Source organism: Triturus cristatus, chromosome 8 (genome assembly GCF_964204655.1).
Source record: "Triturus cristatus chromosome 8, aTriCri1.1, whole genome shotgun sequence".
Taxonomy (NCBI): domain Eukaryota; kingdom Metazoa; phylum Chordata; class Amphibia; order Caudata; family Salamandridae; genus Triturus; species Triturus cristatus.
In genome coordinates this window covers 310395933-310401634 of record NC_140591.1, presented here as the reverse complement: position 1 = coordinate 310401634, position 5702 = coordinate 310395933, and the positions used below count along the sequence as shown (strand labels likewise).

General features: G+C 43.8%; 1 long non-coding RNA gene across 1 annotated transcript; it reads left to right on the top strand.

Moving 5' to 3' along the window:
- Nucleotides 1-546: 546 nt before the first annotated feature.
- Nucleotides 547-3382, top strand: LOC146802032 (uncharacterized). The gene is made up of 3 exons (XR_014967421.1): nucleotides 547-643; nucleotides 2145-2264; nucleotides 3262-3382. It is a non-coding gene; the product is annotated as an uncharacterized LOC146802032 (long non-coding RNA).
- The last annotated feature ends 2320 nt before the right edge of the window (nucleotides 3383-5702 follow it).

The window sequence follows — 5702 nt, the reverse complement described above, 5'->3', positions numbered from 1 at the left end:
TAGTGGTATGTGTGATGCCCCCTCACTCAGTTACGTGACGTGCTGGTAGTACGGCTGTCTTTATTAGAACCTTTTTTAGTTTGTTCAATGAGTGGTGGTAGGCTTAGCAGTTACTTAGCACTAGCAGATCAGCATCAATCAATCAAACCCAAATTTGGTGTATACAAAACATGTAGTCATGTTCATGTGTCCTCCATGATTTGACCATATGCATTGTTGAGGAATACAGTGGAAATGCATACTTAATGTACAATTGGAATGCCTGGAATAGGTGGGCTAGGTTGGGTGGTACGTTGTACTTAGGCTTAGTTGTAACTTGGTATTCTGGAATCAGAATGGAAGACTGGATTACTGTTGATAAATAGTAACTTAAGTAGTCGAACTGCGAATCCCCCGATATTACTTGGTGACCAGATGAGATCGGTCAATTTAGTTATTGCAATTGTTGTTTACATAAGTGTTTTTTGAGCGTTGTTGAAAAATATTGTATTTGTTTGACACCATCCATCAATGTTTGTCTCTTTCTTATATCTTTCCTGCTCATCAGCACCCAGGGGCAGACCGACAGGGACTGGGCAGTCGGCGGGACACACAGAAGAACACCACCAGGAGGACACCGCTGAGGGCTCCTCTGCTGGCCCCAGTAAGTCTTCTTGTTTTTAATAATATTTCTTATTCCATAACTTGTACTGCCCCATATTTTTCCCGAACTATTGTTTGTTTCCAAATGCTATTTTTTTACCACCAATTATCCTTCGATCTGTACGGTTTCAAAAATCTTATCCCTGCCTCCGCTATGATGACTCTGAGTACTACTACATACTATCAGTCTGTCTGTACTGTAGTATCTAGTCTTGCACAGTTGGCCAGTGCCACTCTTTGTGAAAGGTTGTAATATAAAACTCATATTCACCAGTAGCTCGAGCCATTAAGTCCAATCCGTTGGGTCGTTGTATTGTACTACTTTTACTCTTATAGATCTTGAGGCTTTGAAAATTCACAGCAACAGCCCTACCAGATTTATTACTATTTTGATATGATACCCTATAGGACATACTACTGTTGTAGGGATCTTGCACATACACAGACATTTGCACCAGAAAATAGGATGTTGGTGATGGTAGGTTGGACCTTCCTTGCACACCTCAATCACAAATTCCGCACCCACCACAATTCCACTGCTTGACTATAGTACTGTCTTGTCATAACTATTAGGTCTCGGAACCCTCCCCCCAAGATACCCAACAAGTAGACAACCCAGAACATAACACACCCAACCTCTCAGTCGTGGAAGCAATTCACATGCACACCCTTACTTTAATTTGCTCACTCGTGTAAGTTAGTCCACACCAAATACCACCAAGTCTATGTAAGTTCAAAATGTTTATTTCAATTTGAGAAGGTCTGTACACTGTTTTCTTATAAATGCAGCACCAACCGGAAAATCAATAACATTAAAACAATATACATTGTTACACTTATACAGTTGGGAATTAAATCATGATAACTGAACAGTGGTGAAAGGCAGCACCACCATCCCATAGCAATTTAGTTTATATAAATTCATAAATGAAGATGTGAGTGAAGGGACCCCTCACCTTAGAAGAACCTAGTACTGGTAGTTGTTGCATCATTCAGAAGCTCTGGTTTGTAGAAGGGAATCTCGCGTCTGTAATGCGAACAATGAAATGGTGTGCGTTAGTATATTGCAACCTGCAAGCATTTCTCAGCCGTGCCAAAAAGTGTAGCATTTATGGATAAGCAATATGGACTAACAGAAACAGAAGTACACCAGTACTTCCTAAAAAAGTGGCTTGTTAATGTTTGTTGACCGCTTGTACGCAGCGCATAGACTAGATAGTAGCAGTGTGAGGCAGGTCATGTGGGCTCAAAGGTGTCTTATACAAGAAGCTGCAAGGTAACGTCACATGTGCAAAAATAAAAGACACAAAGGTAAAATGGTAGCATGGCTAGGGCTAATTAAGCAAAGGCTACAATGATCATATATAACTATTAGTGTCTACTCTACTACTACCTGATTTGTACTAGTGATGTATGTTAGTATTAACTCATTTTTCAACCTTGCTACTGATCAATATGGGGGAGGTGTATATGACGCCTAATAAATGTGTAATGTTTTCTAGGCGCACTACCGACCACCATTGCCGGGGCCAGCGAAGGCGACGCGGAGGGCGAGGATGCGGCAGTTGCTGCAGATAGCAACGGAGCGGTAGGGGGAGTGGCAGCACCAGTGGCAGGCGGTGGTAAGTTAGATTCATAATCCTTAACTATTGTTGAACTTGACAGTACACTCACTGCAAGGGTGTACTGTATGTATATGTATACTGTACAGTTGTGACTTAGGGCCCCATTAGGATGGTGGGCGTATTGCCCCCGCCGGGCCGGCTGGAATTCACTGCCGACACCGCAGGGGCAAACCTCCCGCCATCCCTGTAGAAAATATTCAGACACCCCACATGTCGACCAGGCGGAAAAGGGTTCAATATGGCGGTGGTGTCTCTCTGAACACACCGCCAGCCATATAATCTGCATTTTGGAATGCCTTTGCGTGGCGGCATTGCTGTCCGCCACGGAAAGGCATGCAGACATTGCAGAGTATGCTTGGGGGCCCCCATGGAGGGTACCTACCTATGCTATGGTACCCCCCCCCCCGCCTTTCAAACCAAAACGTGACAGGCTCCGTGCGGGGCCCGTCATGTTGTGCTTGGAAAAGCAGCACAATATTTTAGCATTGCTTTTAGCAAAGCCAACCAGAATGTAAAAAAAAAAACAGGATCCGCCACTGTGCCGGGCGCATCATCCTAATTAATTGTCCCCACGGGACCCCCACCCTTTTTAGCATGAGGATGGCGGGCGGACAAAGTCCGCCCGCTATCCGATGTCGTAAGTAGGTATGAGTTGTTGGGGACGTTTGAAGAGTGAACTGGAAGACTAGAATTCCCTTTAATTGGCATAGGACTAGGAGCCGGAGTATTGAGTAACCAATGGCCTAATCTATCTGATTTCAACTCCGCTTTGAAAGTTTTATGGAGAAGAGCACCTGGTGCACTGTTCAACTAAAAAGTGAAAGACGGGTGGAAGGAAGAAGGACGGGCGACATTTAAAATGTTATGTACTACTGTGCTTTATTTTATAGTGCTACTCTACCATGCCACTATGTGTATAAATAATTACCATGTCCTACTGTTTTTCTAAGAGTATATTTGACAATTGTCTTTTTTTTTTCTTTTTGATACACAGCTACTCCGAAACTCGACCGGAAGGAGTTGGCCGCCAAGGCACGGCGCCGGAAGCTGGAGGCAATCCAGCGGGAATACCGGCGGCTGGTGGTCCTAGCCGAGGAGGAGGAGGAGACTGCGGCAGCAATTGTTCAAGCCTCCTCCAGTGCCCCGGGCCCCAGCCACCGCCCTCCAGCGGTACGGCGCCACCGTCTGGCGGCTGCCCGCCGCTACCGTGCCATCTCCGGTGCCCCCCCCCCACTGTGGCTGCAACTGCCGCAGCCTTAGACGCCGCGTCGCCCGTTTAGAGGACGAGATGCACCAGATGCGTGTCCTCCTTCAGTCCCGCCCCACCACTTAGTCCCTGTCATCCTGTTCTGCCCCTTTTTTAATTCTTGTTTGGGTGGGTGGGTGGTAACTTGTTAGGGTGTTACGGACTTCTATGGACATTGGTTGGGGTTAGGGGGGGGGTGGGTCAGCTTTTGTGGGTTTAGTTTATTTTGTTAGGGTAAATTAAATATATTTTTCTATGTTACATGCAATGGTGTTAATGTTTTGTAGGTGGGGTAACTGTTTTACATCACACTGTTTCCTTGCTGGTGCATGGCCTCCCATAGCCTGTGTTTGATTTCAATAATTGGCTGACTGTATAAGACACAAACAGATAGATGCGACACACCTCACTCATTGACTGGTCCTTCTAGTACTTTCAGTCTGTCCTGTAGTCCATGCATTCTTTGGAGTGGTGTGTGAAAATTAAATCATTGACAACATGTCCATTATTAATTCTGCCTCCCCCAAACTTCTCTCTTACCGGTGCTTGATGTTTATGTCCAACTGTGGCACAGCACTGGCTGCATGTTGAAGATGTTTTCCTTTTTCATACATGCCATGATTGGGGTGGTGGTGGTGGTGGTAGCAGCATAGTAGTAGTAGTAGACACTGGCAGGGCGGCAGCATTTGCAAAAAAAGAGAAGGAGACAGTCAATCGCCTTTGAGAGACTGTTAGGAGTAGTTGAATGAAGTACAGTACAGAATTTACCGAGCAACAATAATATGCTCAAATATTTGACAAAAAACAGAATGGTGGTTAGGAGGATAGCCTACTAGACAGAGTTACAAACTATAGTTGTGTCGAGTCACTTGACTAGGCCTACAGCCTAACAGTTAGTGCTGTATATGAGGAATGACAAGAAACAAATCCAATCAATGGCGGCAATTCATGCTGAGGTATATGTTCCTTTGTTAAAAAAAATAACCTCTGAAATATCCTACTCGTGGGTGGCCAAGCAGAAGAAGATCATCGCTCTACCTTGAAATTGAAGTAGTGTTGCTTTCACCACATCCGCCCCAGCAAGTGTGTGATTAAGTGTTGGTGTACATTTAATTTAGTTACACCTCGACAATAAGTCACACAGCCCGGGGGAAGAGGGTTAGGGTTTGTTGAATGGATTGGAAGGGGGTTTTTGGGAAAGGTTTGACATAGAAAAACAGTATGCATAGATAGACAAACAAACGACAATCATTGAAGACTACCATATACATATGTTAAGGGAGAAAAAGGCAATGCATGCATGATGATGAGAGACCCGTATTACATACACTTCTAGTTCTTGTTCTGTTGTGCCGGCCTTAATACTTTAACAGATAGCAAATAGAAATGTTAAATATTGCTAGGGAAGAATCGTAATTACACAGAGCAAACCTAATGATGATTGATAATAACAACTTCAAGAACACACTGTTGTAAATATTGTATACAAGATATTAATCAAATTATTTAAAAGAAGATAAAAGGCGATACTGTTACTGTCTTATCCTGGTCAAAAATGTGGACTGGATTTTTGCATCTCGGCATTCCTCTTGCTCCTCTCGTCCATCAATCTTGGGTGTGTCGCCTCGCCACTCGCCACTGCCCGGCTGGAAAAAAAAAGGTGATTGATTGGTAAGGTAATTAATATGCATTGTAATGTTTTACAAAGTTTCGGGCAAGGCCTGGCCTGTAATTGTAGATTGAAAACCAAAGGGGATATTGAGAAAGAAAGTTAAAACAAATGCACAAGTAATGGTGTAGTGCAACAAGAACACTTTCCGAGGTGGCATCTATGCATCATCTCTACTCTAGTCTGTTTCCAGCATTGACCTTCAACAGTAACAGGAGAGAGCAGGCCCACAGTGCTTAGCATTTAGCACATCCTACGTTAACACTTAAAATTCTTTTTTTTTCTCTCAAAGAGTTGGACAAACGCAAAGCACATTATCCATTCCAAACATAGCATTTTACAGTTTAAGTTAGTAAAATCAATGCACTGCAGTCATCCCACCGCTACACTCTATTCAACTTCCACACAGACATTTGGGTCTGCTGTGGTTGTTGTTGTTGACGTGTTTACCTTTTGGCTTTTCCGTTTATGCCACTCATGAAACGTCCTCCTGAGTCCTGACTTAATCATCATCATCTCT